The sequence below is a fragment of the Triticum aestivum genome, chromosome 2D (assembly GCF_018294505.1).
Source record: "Triticum aestivum cultivar Chinese Spring chromosome 2D, IWGSC CS RefSeq v2.1, whole genome shotgun sequence".
NCBI lineage: Eukaryota > Viridiplantae > Streptophyta > Magnoliopsida > Poales > Poaceae > Triticum > Triticum aestivum.
In genome coordinates this window covers 575,000,041-575,018,956 of record NC_057799.1, presented here as the reverse complement: position 1 = coordinate 575,018,956, position 18,916 = coordinate 575,000,041, and the positions used below count along the sequence as shown (strand labels likewise).

Here is an 18,916-nt window from a genome sequence, read left to right as displayed (position 1 = left end):
ATTTTTGAGTTGGCCAAGTTGTACAACATCAAGCCTGCAATTATAAAAGGGCTTTGCTGCAACCTCATCTTGAAATGTGTATTGTTGCACACCGTTTTCAAAATTTGCAACAAGCTAACTAATATTTAGATATAAAAATCAACCTTGATCTCCAATTTAATAATAAATATTATAAATTGTAATTTAGACCCGGTAAAGTGGCAGTTTTTGCAGTTTGGACCAGTTATTTTCATTTGTTGCACATTGCAACTGGCCGGTCCACAACAATTTCGCATTTTGGACATGGTTTTGAACGGTTTGCAAGTTCATAAGAAAAATCCTATCCAGCCCAACCCCATGGTTCGCGTGAAGTGGTCGTGAGGCGACCTATATGAGCGGAAGCTCCACATGGGCACGCAGGAGGCGATGTTGTCAATTCACACAACTCGGGGGCTTTTACCTTCTTAGGAAGAGCCATAACATGTCGCTTAGTACGGTTCGGGAGCCGAGCCATTGCGCAGGGGCTTAGGTTAACACTTATATATTAGCCAATCATCAATAGGAAGTGGGTAATATGGTGATAAAACGCGGACGCTCCACATGTTGCATGCAGGAGGCCATCGAAGTCGTCAATTCACACAACTGACATCGTTGGACTACCTCTTACACATATGCATCGACTTCACCTCCCTCACCTCGGCACCGTTCGCTCACCCATCAGCAGCATAAACCCTCGTCGTGCAGCTGCTCGTCGTCTCGCCTCTTTGCCCAGGAGGTGGGTTTCGGACTAGAGGATGTTCAGGTTAGAGAGCATCTTCGAGTACACAATTGGCAACGCCGCAACAGGGTCAAAATAACCCAACTGTATTGCTAGAATACCCCTGTAGGGTGTTGCATGTGTATGTAGACTGGTAGGGATAATTTTACATCACAATTTCTTGGCACCTTATCTAGTGGTGTTGACTTTGATTGGCACTATCTACCTCCAAGAGGAAGATCTGGTGGGATCTTACTTGGGGTCAAGTGCGAGACGCTAGAAGACCGTAACGTTGTGCTAGGGGACTTTGCCGTCAAATTCAGGGTGCGCTCGAAGGTTGACGGGTTCTAATGGGTGCTAGTTGTAGTATATGGAGCCGCTCAACCAGAGCTCAAACACGACTTCCTAGCAGACCTTGTGCAGGTTTGTGGGGATGAGAGATTACCTATACTGGTCGGAGGTGATTTTAACATTATCATGAGGAGAGACGAAAAAAATAACGATAATTTTGATGGCAGATGAAGATTTATGTTTAACACGATTATTCAGAGTCTAGACCTGAGAGAGACATAACTCTCAGGTAGAAAGTTTACTTGGGCAAACACATTGTCGAATCCAACTTACGAGAAGTTGGATCGAGTTCTCACCAGTATTGAATGGGAATAGAAGTTTCCTTTGGTGACAGTCCAAGCTTTACAGAGAGCAATCTCCGATCACACCCCACTGCTTGTTGACTCGGGGGAGGCGACACATGCGGGTAACAAGAATGTCTTCTCTTTCGAACTAGCATGTTTTGAGAGAGAGTGCTTCATTGAGCTCATAGCCCGAGAATGGGCTAGGGCCACAGGAGGGGGGTGAGATGGCAAAGGCAGTTCCTGAGGGGCTGGGCTAAAAATGTAAGTGGAATTTATAAGGTGGAAAAGGATGGACTTATACACCTTATAAAAGAGTTTGATCCCAAGGCCGAATCCACCTTTTTAGATGCGGATGATCGGGCATCTAAGATGGAGGCTAAGCAAAGATTGCGGGAGCTTCTCAGAGAAGAAGAGATGAAATGGGCACTTAGAGCTAAAGTGCGGAAGATCGTCCAAGGGGACGACAATACCCAGTTTTTCCATATGATTGCAAATGGAAAACACAGAAAGAAGAAAATTTCCAGCTTGAGCAGGATGAGGGTATAATTGTAGGACACGATGACCTAAAATTGTATATCTCTAATTACTATAAACAACTGTCTGGGGCTTCCGACGACAACTTTGTGTCTATGGACGAGCACATGGTTGGGGATATTCCTCAGCTCGGGACAAACGAGAATGAGATTTTATCCGCACCATTCACGGAGAAAGAGGTGTTCGAGACAATATCACAGATGAAGAATAATAAGGCGCCAGGCCCGGATGGCTTCCCATCAGAATTTTACAAGAAGTGTTGGCATATTATTAAAGGCGATCTAGTACCGGTGTTCCATGACTTATTTAGTGGCCATCTGCAGCTCTTCCACCTGAACTTTGGGACCACAACGTTGTTGCCAAAGAAGGAGGAGGCGGTGCGCATTGAGCAGTTCCATCCAATTTGTCTGCATAATGTGAGCTTTAATATTTTTTTACTAAAGTTGGGACAAACAGACTGACATGGATTGCACATAGTGTGGTGCAACCAACTCAGACGGCATTCATGCCGGGCAGAAACATACTAGAGGGTGTGGTTGTCCTACATGAAACACTCCACGAGATCCACTCGAAGAAACTAGATGGGGCGGTCTTCAAAGTGGATTTCGAGAAAGCATATGATAAAGTTAAATGACCGTTCTACAGGCTTTACGTATGAAGGGATTCGATGTTTCCTGGAGGAAGCAGTTCGATTCATTTCTACAAAAAGGCAGTGTCAGGATTAAAGTGAATGATGACATAGGTCACTACTTCCAGATGCACAAGGGTCTAAGACAGGGGGACCCGATGTCTCCTATCTTGTTCAACATAGTAGCAGATATGTTGGCAATTCTGATAGGAAAAGCTAAAGAGGAAGGCCAAGTAGGAGGACTAGTACCACATCTAGTAGATGGTGGGGTGTCCATACTACAATACGTTGATCATACCATCATTTTTATGGAGCATGATTTTGCAAAGGCCAGCTTGTGCTATGCCTATTTGAACAGTTGTCAGGATTGAAGATTAATTTTAACAAAAGCGAATTGTTTTGTTTTGGGAGAACCAAGGATGAACAAGATGTTTATAAACAACTGTTCGGATGTGAACTGGGTACCCTATCGTTTAGCTATCTGGGCATACCAATTCACCATCACAAGCTATCTAACAAGGAGTGGAAGTGTATTGAATATCGATTTGAAAAGAAACTAAGCCGCTGGAAGGGCAAGCTTATGTCATACGGAGGTCGGCTGATACTCAGTGCTCACGAGTATGTTGATGTTCCTCTTGTCCTTTTTTGAGGCACCTGTACGAAAAAGACTGGTCTTTTATCGATCACGATTCTTTTGGCAGAGTGATGAAATAAAGAGGAAGTACATGCTTACTAAATGGGACATCATTTGTTGGCCGAAGGACCAGGGTGGTCTTGGGATTGAGAATTTAGAGGTAAAGAATAGATGTCTACTCAGTAAATGGTTGTACAGCCTTTCTGTGGAGACCGAAGGCACGTGGGTACAAATTTTACGTAATAAGTACTTACAATCTAAGACCTTGGCCCAAGTTACAGCTAGACCAATGATTCACCTTTTTGGAAGGGCTTGATGAGAAGTTGAGAACCAAAGCAACCTTCTTCCATAGAACTAAATTTATCATTGGAAACGATAATTCGACGAGATTCTGGGAGGATACGTGGTTATACGCCTTTAGCCACACAATATCCATCTCTCTATAATACTTTACAATGTAAGGAGGCTTACGTTGCTACAGTGTTATAGTCCAACCCTCTAAATATTCATTTCGGAGATCTTTGGTAGGAGACAGATGGGAAGCATGGCTACATCTGGTCAGAAGGTTGATGGATTTGAACCTTGATACGTCCATTTTGCATCATGTTTTTATGTTGATATTTATTGCATTATGGACTGTTATTTCACATTATGGATCAATACTTATGCCTTTTCTCTCTTATTTTACAAGATTTACATGAAGAGGGAGAATGCCGGCAGCTAGAATTCTGGACCGGAAAGGAGCAAATTTGAGATACCTATTCTGCACAACTCCAAATATCCTGAAACTTTACGGAGAATTGTTTTGAAATAAAAAAATATTGGGCGAAGAAACTACAGAAGGGGACCCACCAGGTGGCCACAAGCTTGGGGGCGCGCCCTACCCCCAGGGCTTGTGGGCCCCTTGGCCATCGTCTGGTGCCCATCTTCTACTGTATGGAGGGTTTTGACCTAGAAGAAATCAGAAGGAAGCTTTCGGGACGAAGCGCCGTCATCTCGAGGCGGAATCTGGGCAGGAGCAATCTAGAGCTCCGGCAGAGCGATTCTACCGGGGAAACTTCCCTCCGGGAGGGGGAAATCGAAGCCATCGTCATCACCAACGATCCTCTCATCGTGGGAGGGTCAATCTTCCTCAACATCTTCACCAGCACCATCTCCTCTAAAACCCTAGCTCATCTCTTGTATTCAATCTTTGCCTCAGAACCTCAGATTGGTACCTGTGGGTTGCTAGTAGTGTTGGTTACTCCTTGTAGTTGATGCTAGTTGGTTTATTTGGTGGAAGATAATATGTTCAGATCCTTAATGATATTCATTACCCCTCTGATCTTGAACATGAACATGCTTTGTGAGTAGTTATGTTTGTTCCTGAGGACATGGGAGAAATCTTGTTATAAGTAACCATGTGAATTTGGTATTCGTTTGATTTTTTGATGAGATGTATGTTGTCTTTCCTCTAGTGGTGTTATGTGAACGTCGACTACATGACACTTCACCATGATTTGGGTCTAGGGGAAGGCATCGGGGAGTAATAAGTAGATGATGGGTTGCTAGAGTGGCAGAAGATTAAACCCTAATTTATGCGTTGCTTCGTAAGGGGCTTATTTGGATCCACATGTTTCATGCTATGATTAGATTTATCTTAATTCTTCTTTCATAGTTGCGGATGCTTGCGAGAGGGGTTAATCATAAGTTGGAGGCTTGTCGAAGTAAGGAGAGCACCCAAGCACCGGTCCACCCACATATCAAATTATCAAAGTGGCGAACGCGGATCATATGAGCATGATGAAAACTAACTTGACGATAATTCCCATGTGTCCTCGGGAGCGCTTTGCTTTATATAAAAGTTCGTCTAGGCTTATCCTTTGCTATAAAAAGGATTGGGCCATCTTGCTGCATCTTTGTTACACTTGCCACTTGTTACCCGTTACAAACTATCTTATCACAAAACTATTTGTTACCGATAATTTCAGTGCCTGCAGAAAATACCTTGCTGAAAACCGTTTGTCATTTCCTTCTGCTCCTCGTTGGGTTCGACACTTTTACTTATCGAAAGGACTACGATAGACCCCCTGTACTTGTGGGTCATCAAACCTCTCTGAGGAGTCCGATAGTATTCACTGGAAATTAACTACAAATAGCATTTTCTAAGCAAAATCTATGTATTTTGACCTAATTGATTTTGGTCCGGTTTCAAAATCGATACATATTTGGAAAATCAAAGTCCCGTTAAGAATCAATGTATGCATGTGGTTTGTTCACGAGGAGGTGGTTCTGACTAAGGATAACTTGGCAAAACGTAATTGGGAGAGTAGTCAAAGATGTAGCTTTTGTGATCACAATGAAACCATCAAACACCTCTTTCTCGATTGTCCACTGGCCAAACTACTATGGCATTCAGTTCATATAGCCTTTAATATCATCCCTCCAAATAGTATACACACGTTATTTGGGACGTGGCTAAATGGAGTAGAGACAAACATTGCGTGACATATTTGGATAGGAGTATGTGCATTACTTTTGGCTATATGGAACTGTAGGAATGGCATTGTTTTTAACAGACAAATTCATATAGATTTTTTTGTAGGTTATCTACATGGCCACTGCTTGGATCTGTATGTGGTCGTTACTCACTCCGGTGGAAGCCAGGGAGCCTTTGGTTACTGGGTCTGCCCGATCGGAGATGGTAGCTCGGGATATCCACCACCGGTTTGGATGGCGGTCCAGTAATAGGATATGTTTTTAGTCATCTTGTTCTATTTTCGCCGGCTGTAGCACTTTTTACTTTTTTTTATTTTACTTTAGCTCGGAGCTCTGGAACACAGACTTTTCAATCAATTTGCTTAATAACAAAGGGGTTGCATGCATCACTCAGATGCAGAGGCCGGGGTAATCCTCCTTTTCTAAAAAAAACTAGTTATTGATCAAACTGATTTAGCAAATCCACCATCCAATTGATCCTAGGACGGAACGAATCAAATTTCTATTTTACGGCGGGCTACCCTTTACTTGTTAAGTAAAAAATCCACCTCAATTGTTGTCCTTGTCTCACAAACAACCAAATATATGACCACTCCTAGATTAGGTTGAAGGATCAAAGATGCTTACAGGAGCGAGGGCAGGGGTTGAATAGGTGACTATATTTTTGACATTTCGTTAGTTAATTTTAGGGATTGTGTTAAGTTGTTGCTAAGTGAAACAACACATATGATAAAATAGCGAGCCACACGTTTATCCTGAAGTTTATACCCTTGGGTGGGAGGGGTGGGCTTGCTACACTCCATGAAGAGGTGGATGCCCACCTATGCCCTCAATGACAACAAATGTCTTGCCTTCTTCTCTGAGAGTTCCGGCCAACAAATGCCCTTGCTCCCTTCACTAAAGAGGACGCCCTACCTGAAGCTTAGATTAATCTCTCATTTTCCTTTTCTCATTTCTCACTATTTTTATTGTGTTTTTTGTATTTTCTTTTTGTTACCCCTTTATTTTAAAACAATGCACATTATATTTTAAATTTATTTATGTTTCTGTGCTCTATCTTTTATTGTCATGGGACATGAGACAAGTTTTAATTAATTTATTTTTATATATTTATTATATATTTATTATATATTTTGATTTTTACTATTCTTTGATTATAAATGTATTGACATTAATTTTCACACATATGGACACTTTGATCTGAAATATTTAAGCAACTTTTTGAGATATGCAAAACATATATATTTTAAATGCACGAATATTTTCATTTGAAGGAAACATTGTTTCTCATATAATATGGTTTTTTACAATTCTAAGATTTATTTTTCTAATAATGTAAACATTCTATTTAATATACATGAATAAACTTCACAAAGCCGTATGAACAAAATTAAATACGAGATAAACATATTTATTGACCTGTTAATTAGTCATTAATATGTCGTTTATTAAAGTGTTTCCTTTCTTGAGAAATATTAAAGTGATTACTGAATATATTTTAAAGATGTACACTGTTTTTGGAAAATATATAAAAATGTATGTGCTAATGGCCTGTGCCAATGTCCGGCCCATTTAGTTAGTCTGTCTTCTTCAGGTTTGCCCTCCCACGCCACGCGCCGATAGTTGCAAGACGCCGCCGCCCGGAATGCCCGACGTTCCTGCCAGCGGGGGCTGGCCCGCCGTGATGGCAGTGCGCTCAGGTAACGCCTCGCAGGCGAGCTTGCCAACCGCCTCCGACGAACCTCTGGGCGTCGATGCGGAGGCGGTGTGGCCAGATCCAACCGCAACTTACCAATCTCTGGTGGGCAGTGGCTCCTCACCATCCAGCGGTACTGTCGAGCTCCCGGTTTATTCTCTGTGAACTGAAGTTCTTGCATTGCAGAGGAGCTTGTTTTAACAGTATGATTTGAGTCAAGAGAGCATCCTATGCTGGTTTCTCTTCAGAGGATGGGCAGCTTAACTTCCTGTAGCGTCTTACTTGAACAGTATATGATTCGAGTGAGTACTTGTTTCTGAGATGTGCAGGTTGCCTTGGATTCAGTTAACTAGTCCTGTCCTTTACTTGTGCCTATATATCATTGACTAGAAAATTTGTTTGCTTACCACATTCACAGGCCGGCCAGCTCAGGAAGTCTGAAAACGATAAGCATGATCGACAACAACTTAAGCACACATCAGGTATAATGTACATTTTCTAATCTTTTGTTAATGCACACATCAAAGCAAGCTACCAGTTGATGTAAGTGCTCCAGATCAGGAGCAAAATTATTCATGCACAGTTGGAAGCACAACATGACTTGTCCAGCATCCCAAACAGACTAAAAAGAGTTTTCTTCTGATCAAGAAAATTCAGATATTTACAAATATCCAAAGCAAAGACATGAATAGTTTTCTTCTTGACAACGCAATATATCAAGCAAAAGAGGAGAGCTCCTCTGATACAGCGCTACACATGCGAACATGCGAGGGATGGCAATGATGAAACTGGAGCGCACGGTACTCTGTTTCCCCGACATTACCGTTGGGCTTTGGCACGGTGATATGACCTTATGATCAACCCCTCGGTGTTCTCGTCCCATTTTCAGTTACATTTTGGAGCTATACTCCACACTGGAGAAAGGAGCTTTATTGTGCCTCACTTTGATGAGAATTTTTATCGTGCCTCACAGGCTCCAGCAAGCTTGCGGATCAGCTTGAAAAAACAGAGACCAACAACCACAAGTCCACAAAGCAAACAACCACCGACAGAATGACTCCAGAACAGTAGCAAAATTCTGTGAAGATCCAACAACGGTACCGAGATAGAATAGTACAGACACACTGCATCACAAAGATAGTTTGAAGCATCACAAAGATAAAAGAAAATGGGAAGAGATGAGCTCATTAGGATGTACCAAGATAGCATAGTAGTATACTGCACACACACACTGCGTCGCTGATATCACAACAGGAAACTAGTAATCGGCGACGGGACACCAGGTTACAGGCTTGCATATCCAAATTCAATCATTCTTGCACACATTAGGCCTCTGCCGAGGCCATCCTGACTTCTGAGTCTGGCTGATCAACACATGAATTTTAGTTAAGAGTAACCCCACATATCCTCATTCTCGTGTCAGACGAGAGCTACTATTCCTGTCTCTGAAGTGCTTTGTTTTAGCATTTTTTTTCCTCGAAAAGGTGCATTGTTGTAGCTGCAGAGCATATGTGAATGGCGGAAATTTCGGACACAACTTTCTCAACAACAAACATAAAACATCTGCAGGCTTATCTCGTGTAGTTCTCTCTGCAGTCAAGGAAATGAAAATTAATTATATTTTTCAGTTGACAAGACAAGATGAATAGCAAACAGCGAAACATGCCGGTTTACCTGTTGCATGATAGTGGAGTATATGTTGAGCAGCCTAAGGGCCTCTTTGATTCGTAGGATTTTAAAAACGTAGGAATAGGAAAAGTATAGGGTTGGAGTGGCATGCTCACTTGAATCCTATAGAATTAGCAATGAGTGTTTGATGGCACGGGAAAAACAGAGGAATTGTAAAAAGAGGTTGGAGTGGATGTTAGATTTCCTATGAAATGTAGTACAAAAGATTCCATAGGAAAAAATCCCATGGGATTCAATCCTATGAATCAAAGGACCAACATAGGAAAAAATCCTAAGGATTATAATCCTCCAAAAATCCTATAAAATTCCTTGAATCAAAGGAGCCCTAATTGAATGCCCGCAGAAGATTTCCTCAAAAGCAGAGACAGCTTAATTTGTTTTTATGTGTAGAAACATGTGCTTAACAGAGCGGGCAGTAATCAATTGGAGGACATAAAGTAATTTTGACTTTTCGCTTGCTTGTTTCTAGCAGACTGCATTGATCAGCTAGTTCCTTTCTGCAATCATTGATTTCCAGTTCTTCCAGTGAAAATGGGAGGCCTGCTTCCGGCAGCCTTGAGATGCCCAGACAACCCCATATGCTTAACCTCTTGAGGGAAGGAAGGTTGTGCAGCCCCCCAGGAAGATCTACGAGATCAGGACACCAACTGAATTCGAGCTCTTGCAGGGACTTGAGCAGCACAAGCGCTTGCTCTTGCTCATCTGTTAGTCTCCTCACTTCCTCCAACCAATAAAGTTGTAGGCATTTGCAGGGAGGTGAGGTGCTTGCAGAACGACTTGGTAAGGACAGATGGGTCATCGATGCAAAGCCTTTCCAGCCGAGAGCACGGCGTTGAAATGCTCTCCAAACATGGTGGCAAGCCAGGACAGTCTGATACATTCATTCGACCGAGGCAGCCAAGGGGTGTCTGATGGCCCTCTAGTTCAGTGACGGTGAGCGATCCACAGCCTCTAATCTCCAATTCTTCCAGTGCCGTGCATGAGTGCAGCTGTAGAGATTGCAAACCTCGGATGGAACGCACCTTCAACTTTTTAAGGCTGGTGATATCTCTAGGAAAGCAGGGTTGCAGCGTTTCTATGCGACATGACCCGATGTCAAGTTTTTTAAGTGATGCCGGGAGGAGCCATCTTCTGTTCGCCCCCAGGGGTTGATCCCCCTTTTCGAACACAAAGGAACTTCCATTCGCCCGGTCATTACTTTCGTCATTATGCACAAACGGCAAGTCTCCCCAAATTTTAAGCTTCTCAAGCGAGGTAAATCCAGAGAAGCCGTCCTTGCCCCAGTTAAATTTTAGACAAGGGCACTTATCAATAGTCATCTTCTTGAGAGAGGCGATGAGATTTGCTGGAATGTGCAAGAGTCCGTCTTGAACTAGCCAGGTCAATGCCTCATCTGGATTTCCTGATGACAGTACTATTGTTAATAGGCTGTTTTCTTCCTCTTCCATCGGTAACAGTACCCTTGTTATATGTGCGCAATATGCTAAGGTCAATTCCTCTACAGCTGTCACATCTTCATGGGTATACTCTGACGTCACATCTGAAGAGAAAAGTTGTGCACGGTTTCCAATTTTCAAACTTGTTAAAGAGGCAAGATGACTAAAATCTTTGAATGAAAAAGTCCTTAGATTTTTGCAATCATATATCTCCATCGATTTCAGGTTTCTAAGATTATGGAATGCCAAGGTTTTGTCATCTAGTATCCTCAACTCATCATCAATATTCCCAATTTCTAACTTTTCACCAGACGATATCTCCATATACGGAAATCTTGGAATTTCTCTGATGAGTACCTTAGAAAAGGTAGTTGAAGGTGGAAGAGGCTTCAACACATTCAAATGAGGGCAATAATTCAGAATCAAATCTCTAAGACCAGGCAACCATGATCCCTGAATGATTTCATAATTATCATCGTTCTCAAACAGATCAAACTCCTTCAATGCTTCACAATCCTTGATCCACAGTGCTCGTAGAGCCCCCACAGAAGTGCTTGAGCATCTCACTAACTTAGGCATGTCGATCAAAACTAGCTCCTCCAGTGAAGGAACCAATACTTCTATTACTTCCCGCATGCTGCTCAACTTCAGCTTTGTAAGAAATGGAAGACTTCCTAGAGATGGAAGTATTCTCCATTCTCCACAATCATCAAGATGAAGCGTCTGCAATGAGGTAACTGAGATATTATTGGCAAGCCAAGTTGGTGAAGTAGTACCATTATACCCGGATATATGTAGATGCTTTAAGTTCATGTGAGGTTCAAGTCCCTCGAGCACCTCTCTTGCTGTATCCATAGAAGGCTCGTCAGTTTGGTCACCATCACCCATTGGCAAGAGCTCCACGCTTGTTTCTACTATATCCAAAGAAGGCTCAGAAAATGAGCCAATATCATCCATTGGTGAGAGCTCCTCGTTTTTGTCCGTAGTAGATTCAGAGCTAGTGTCATATTCCTCGGGTGACAAGGTATCCTTCCAGGACAAGTGCAAATTTTTCAAGTATTCTTTGCTTCTTAGTCCTGCTCCATAAGCCTCTTCCTGAGTTTTAACAGTATCAAGTCGAGACACCCCAAGTTGTACAAGCTCGTTCATGGATTGGAGTTGTGATATCTCAAAGCCTCTAGAACAAAACTGGACCTTAAAATCATGCAGCTCTTGAAGTGATGTCATGCTACCAATGCTAGCAATAGAAGAGTATACTCCATTTTCTGGAACAAGATGCCGCAGGCTAACTAGATTATTATTACCATCAGGTATAGGATCAGTGTATGAGCCAACATCTAATACTTGAAGATGGTACAACTTGCTCGAAATTTGAGGGGAAGCACCATCCACCTCATCAGGCTCACGTTTTAGATAGCGAAGATGTGCAGGATTTACCAAACTACACATGAGGGAATCAAAATCAGCACATGTTGCAGACATTTGCAGCAGACGCAAGTTCTGGTCCTTCTGGAATATATCAAGGAACAATTTCAAGAAGAAAGAGTCGTAGTGCCCAAATAAAACTAATGTCCTCAATTTCCTCACTGATGCAATTGCATTTCTCAGGTTCTCTTCAAACTGAGTGAATTGCAGAAAACATCGACATTGAAGGCTAGGGTTGCAGAAACCACACTTTTATAGTTTTGTGCCAAAAATCACTAATTCTGAGACTAATTTTTTGCAAAAAACACTAGTCGTTGGCTTAGGCCGGTTTGAGCACGATTATGACAGGCGGGTCCCGCTGGACAGGGTGACGTGGCACAACATAATGGATAGCAAATAGATAGAATCACATAGACTAAACTGTAAAAAAGCCAAAAAGGAAAAGGTCATTTTTTGAAGAAAAAAAAGACAAAGAAAGAAGATAAGGTTAGGAGCACCAGCGAGCTCCACATCCCGGCGACCCCGCCTCAGAATTAGCCCTCCGTAGGACCAGCAGTGAGCTCCGCCGGCAGTGCGCTCGAGCTCGCAGGTGTGCGGGTCGAGGCCGCCGAGCAGCAGCTCCACCGCTTACCGCTGCATCTCGCTGCCGCGCAGACCGGCAACTCTCGACGGTGAGCTCCGCCGCCGCCGGCGCGCTCGAGCTCGCAGGCATGCGAGCCGAGGCCGCCTGGCCACGAGCAGCGCCTCTACTGCGCCTCCCCCTGCACCTCGCTGCTGCGCAGCCCGGAGACCCTCGACGCTGAGCTCCGCTGCCGCCGGTGCCCTCCCCTATCTCTCCCATCTGATGCGTTCCGCCCCTCGTCGTGCTCCAGCAGGAGCCACGCCGTCAAGCTCGTCCATGGCCGCCCGTTGCTTAAGCGTTGCCGCTGCAGCTCCGTTGTCCCGTCGTCGTCGTGCTCCTGCCGGATCCTCGCCGTCTTGCCTATCCCCGACCACGCCGGACCTGCCTGTGCCCCGCCGATGGAGCAGCCGGCCATGCACGGGGAGGGAGTGGCCGCCGGCGTCCACCACCGGGCCGAGGGGAGATGGAGGACCTGATTGCTTTTCTTTCAGGGGTCCTTTTGCAAAATAAAATTATATCCGGATGTAATTGACTGTTTTTTTGCCACGTCACCCTGTCTAGCGGGACCCATCTGTCATAATCGTGCTCAAATGGGCCTAAGTGGGCGACTAGTGTTTTTTGTAAAAAATTAGCCTCAGAATTAGTGGTTTTTGGCACAAAACTGTAGAAATGTGGTTTCTGCAAACCTAGCCTTCAATGTCGATGTTTTCTGCAATTCACTCCTTCAAACTTGATATTGCGAGGTATGGTTCCATGCTGATCTTTGCTATATGCAGAATTGGTCACAATTGACAAGTGACGTATAGTTGGTAACATATTATTACACTGAAGACCATCCATGGTTGCACACTCAGTCCTTGGAACCATCCTTGCAAAATCGTGCATGGGACCAGACATAGGATACCAAATTTTACTGCCTAGAAAAAATTCTTCTTCCTCATCTTCATCCTCTTCCTGTTGCTCTTCAATCTGCTGAAAGAATCCCAGGTTCACCAAATTATTCAGATATTCCCATCCTATCTCCTCCAATCTCTTAGCGTGATTCAAAAATCCCTGAGAAATCCAAATATAGACCAGATCCTTCCCAAGAAACCTATATTTTTCAGGAAATATAGAGCAATATGAGAAACATTGTTGTAAATGGTACGGTAGCTCATCATAGCTAAGCTTCAAAGCAGGCATGAAGCCCCCACTGAGTCCCAACGATTTCCACTTCTCTTTCTTGAGAATGTTACTCCAATGATCAACGCTAAGATGATCTCTTAACAGTGCCCCTGCAGTTACTGCTGCTAACGGGCTGCCCTTTAACTTCTCTGCTATTTGCATTCCAATAGTTCGTAGATTTCCCGGACCTTTATAGTCCCCAATACCAAATGCACATGACTTGAGCAATAACCACATATCATCATTTTCTAAAGCACCTAACTTGATCGGTTCAAGTGTTCTTAACCTTTGTGCAACAGACAAATTTCTGGTTGTGACTAGAATTATATTACCCTTTGCTTGACTTGACGTCAAAGGGTACAACAATTTGTTCCATTTATGATAATCTACATTTTCCGAGACATCGTCTAATACAAGCAGAAAGCTCTTCGACTGGTACTTGATATGTTCTTTCAAGATCTCTTGAAGCTTCGCAAAGTTGCTAATTCCTTCATGCCTTTCTTGAGGAAAAAAGTCTAACATCTCCTTTGTGATCTTCACTTCGTCAAATTTGCGGGACACACAAACCCATATCCTGTGGTGAAATTGACTTTTCATGTCTGGATCATTATAGACAAATTGAGCGAGAGTTGTCTTTCCAACACCTGCAATGCCTACAATAGGTAGAACATTTACACCATTAGATTGGTTTTCAGTTATTGACTTTTTCATCTTATTCTTTTCCGCAACTCTGCCATAAACTTCCATTGGAACAAGACTTGATGTCGTTGGGTGCTGAGCTGAGGTTGTACTTGGGCGGTGATGACTTGAACTTGAATTAGCGCTAGGTCCATATGCCTCAAGAACTTTACTGAAAGCCCCTTGGATGTCCTGTAACTGTAATTGGCCAGTAATTTTAATTATCCTACTAGAGAACTCAGCCTTGTCCCATTGGGTGTGTGTGTTAGCTGCGGTGGTTTGTGTTGGATCCTCATTTGTTCTCTTTCTTTTTCCGTTGGACGAACTACCAACTTCAACCGACCTCACATTACAAGTAGCATCGCCGGTGCTGCAATAAGAAACGGATGGAGGGGTCGGTTATCAGAAGAAATGTAGAGCAACAATGGGTCAAGCAGATGTAATACTAATGAATACAAATGTGCTGATGCAACGTATAATTTCTTTAGGTACCTTGAAGGGTTTGGTGGATGGGCTCCAGGTGTCTTTGTACAAGTTACGGAATGCTCTTTCTCCAAATGTTTTTTCATAGATGAAGTCCCGTTTGTCTTCGTTTCGCAATTAAAATCCTTTCTACAGTACTTACATTTGGCTTTTGAACGCTTCCCGTCGACAGTTTCTGTGATCGTAAAGTGTTCCCATACCGCGGACCGTAATTTGCCAACGCTGACATTCAGTGTATCGACATGGCCCCTTGATATTTCATCCACTCTTTCAGCTCCACGCATACCGTCAGGCTCTTCACTCGTAACTGTGCCGAAAAGAAACATGGACCAGAAATTAAGATCAAACTATTAATTAGCACACATAGATTGGATATACACCAGTGGGATTGTGCTTACCTCCTTGGACTTGCTGTTGGAGCCTGTAGTAGTCGAGGTCGTCGACCACGTCGTCGGCGTCGTAGAGAAGCTCCTTGACATGAGCGAGAGCCCGGGACAGCGGGCTGTTCCCAGCCCCGCCCTCCCCTTCACAGAAGCCACCACCATCTCGACTCTCTCCACCTCGCGCTGGAGCCTCTCAACGTCGTCGGCAAGCCCGACTTGTCGAATCCAGGCTTCCATCTTGTCCATCAAGAGAGTCGCAAGGATGGTCTGCACCAGCCATGCAATCGCGGCCTCCAGGGAAGAGTCTCCCGCCGGCTCCATCATCAGATCCGGCAGGGGCAGGTCTCGAGATCGAGTCAACGAAGGAAGGAAGGGGAGTTCAGCGTGTGGAAAGGGGAGCAGACGAGCGGAGAGGAACACCAGACACAACCCACAGGGCATTTACTCCATGGACGAGTACGTATGATTTTTCTCCATCGACCAAGAAGCAGGTGGGAAGTAACGTCGAGAATTTAATGGTGTATATTGGGCTGATGTGAAAGGTGTATTGGGCCGTCAGGAGCATGTGGACTCCCATATTTAAGCTTTTTGACACTTTAGTTAGCCCATGTTTATCCTCGACGATCCGGCCCAAGGCAACCACAGCAGGAAGCTAGCCCACCTCAGCAGTTTACAAGCTATTCTCAAAAAAAAAAAAACATGCTTGTGTATGCAAAATAAACAGTGAAACACATAAATTCAATTCAAGTAGATCAAATGCCACAGCACAACCTGAAAGTATGATACCCAAAACACTCATGCTCCTTTCACACACACACACAAAAAAAAACACTCATGCTCGAACAACCCAACGATCCCTCATACCCAGGCCACAACACACGCACATACACACATTCAAGATTCTACTCTTACAGTACAAAATGCATAGCTATCTCAGTTCAGGACGACGAAGCCTGCGAGCGCAGCGACGACGACGAGGGGCAGGATGGACACCCACAGGATCGTCTTCGCCGCAGCACGTCGTTGGACCACATCACCGGATGCCCAGAATCCGGCGGAAGCCTCCACAAGCCCGAATATCACTATGGCAATGAGGATGCCGTAGTACAGGTAGAAGGGCACCTTGCCATGGTGGACAAATATGCCTCCGGGCGTCCTCGAGATGATGAGGAAGAGCGCCACCGCGGCTTCAACGACGCCGCACAAGATCAGAGCACCCGGCAACTTCTCCGCGTTGCGTAACGCGTCGGGGATCAGGGCCACCATTCTGAAGAGGAAGGCGAAGAGCTCCATCTATTGGCTTTCTGTACGTGCGCCGGTGAAATGGGGTTTGGCTGGCTTGAGGTTCTGAGCTTGGAGATCAATGGTGCGGAGAGAAGAAGGAACGCAGGTTTGAATATATAGATAGTTGCCGGATGCTAAGTTGCGTGGAAAACCCCCACACGAGACGCGTTGGAAGGCAGAGCAGAACCGAACCCGATCGAGCAAATGCTAGAGTAGGAGTCCGCACAAACCCGAGAACCGCCGATGAACAAATAATTAGCAAGCTTGAATCGTCTTCTCCTCGAGTCTCTGTCACAAAACCGAGAACCGAAATCTTGGGCGAACCGGGCCCAGGCTGGAGCCGAACACATCGTTTTCTTGACGTCGTTGCCCTAATAAGACTTTTGGCTCTGTGTGATGTGCGAACCGCCGGGTTCCCCTGCTGTGATTATCCCAACTTGTAAGTAAGGCAGTAAGCACATGCACCCATCAGGATTAAGCGGGCATAACAGAGTGCAGATTGGTGCTAAGCGTCCGTAAATGATATTTTTTCTGTAAAGAAATATAAAAGCGTTTAGATCACAACGGAGGGAGTAAAAAACAGTGACAGTTAATTAAGAAATCATCATCTTGCTTTTTTTCCGACAAAGATCATCATCTTGCTTGCTTGGTTGATTATTGTTTCATCTTAACAGAACCATGACGGAATTTTTTTTTTTTTTTTGGAATCAACCACGACGGATGCATCAGATACAACCAAACCGCGAATAAGGATTTTTTACACCAGAGTCAAATCAAATTTCCCCAACAGCTCGGTAAGGAAAGACATACCAGGCTACGGGAGAGTCAAGCACTAGCATGCACGCAAAGTGGAATAATAGTAAACGATGGACACACAAAACTTTCATCATCTTTTTTCACTCTCTATCACAAAACCGAAAACCGAAGCCGAAGCAGAGCCGGACCTAAGCAACAGCCGGAGCCGAATGCATCGCTTTCACGACGTGGTTGTGCTAGAAAGACTCTGCTCGATCCAGTTGTAGACCCCTTTCGTGGTCGTGCCACCACCTGGACCAATGAGGGCTGAGAGGCATAACGGAGTGCAGATTAGTACTAAGCGTTCTTGACAGATAAAGGAGAAGTTTGAAGTTATTAGGCTCGTTTGGATCCACGGCAAAAGCTAAACTAGCCTTGCTAGGTAAGGCTTTTTTTTTGGAGGTGTAGCTAGGTAAGGCTAGGCATTTGGTTTGGACAAGTAAATCTGGCTTTTGATGGCAATTTAGCCCATAACTGCCGCTAAATCCTTGCCCACAAAGGAGAGCCAATTTCCGATTTTTTATTAATAATAATTAGTAATGACGTAATTATGATAGTGGGAAAGGATTAGCTGAAATCTGAAAAAGAGGAAGGACGCGAGGGAAATGGTTTGGACGCCAATACAAACAACGTCCAACAAATGGTTTGGCCTGCACTCTAAATAGATTAAACCGAGTCGCTTTCCTCTAATAGACGGATGTTATGTCGCCGGTAAACCCTAGTACGCATGGATTCGTCGCTCCTCAACCTCGCCATGTGCTAACCAGCCTCCAACACTCGACATCCCTAATCATCACGGCATCCCTATCTCTCTTGTTCCCCGCTCATGGTTAAGATCCTCCAATCTATCTCGTGGTTGGCGCATGTGATTTGGGGTAAGGTCGTCTTGCATCTCTGTTGGTTTTAGTCTTTGTCCAATTGATTCAATGACTTGTAAGTAAACAATGTGTAGACGACTTGGTTTCTATTCATGTGGTGGTACGGTTGCAAATTGGTCTATCCTAACTTGTATCAGGAAGGTACAAGGGAAGGATGCTGATGGCTTGTGGATATGATGCTAATAACCAGCTAATACCTCTTGCATTTGGCATTGTGGAGAAAGAGGATGCAACAAACTAGGGTTGGTTCATGAGATGGCTTTGGAGGGAGGTAATTGGTGTTGGAAAGTTCATGTGTCATTTCAGATCGCCACAAATCAATCAAATGGGTGTTTAAGCAGCCACACATTGGTTGGAACGAGAATGCTGGTGAGTGTGTTCATCGATTTTGCTCTCAACATGTCGCAGAGAACCTATACAAATCTTATCGGGATGATAACATTTTGAAAATATTCAAGTGGGCAGTGAAGAAAAAGAAACCTCGTAAGTTTGAGGGGGGCATGTCATCTATTGTGCATACTTGTCCTGACGCAATAGCATATCTTCGAAAGGTCGGTAAGTATTTGCAGGAAGACAAAAACGAGCAAGAAAAATCTGAAAAAGTATTTCAGTGCATGGATGGTGGGTACCGTTGGGGGATCATGACAAGCAATGGATCTGAGTCCTTAAATAATGTGTTTAGGCTTTCCCGAAGGTTTCCGGTGGCAGCGATTGTGGAGGAAATATTTTCAAAGTGTC

The 18,916-nt window shown here is 44.0% G+C and overlaps 1 pseudogene; it reads right to left on the bottom strand.

Moving 5' to 3' along the window:
• Positions 1–7,885: 7,885 nt before the first annotated feature.
• LOC123054620 (putative disease resistance protein RGA1) lies at positions 7,886–15,676 on the bottom strand (annotated as a pseudogene).
• Positions 15,677–18,916: the final 3,240 nt, after the last annotated feature.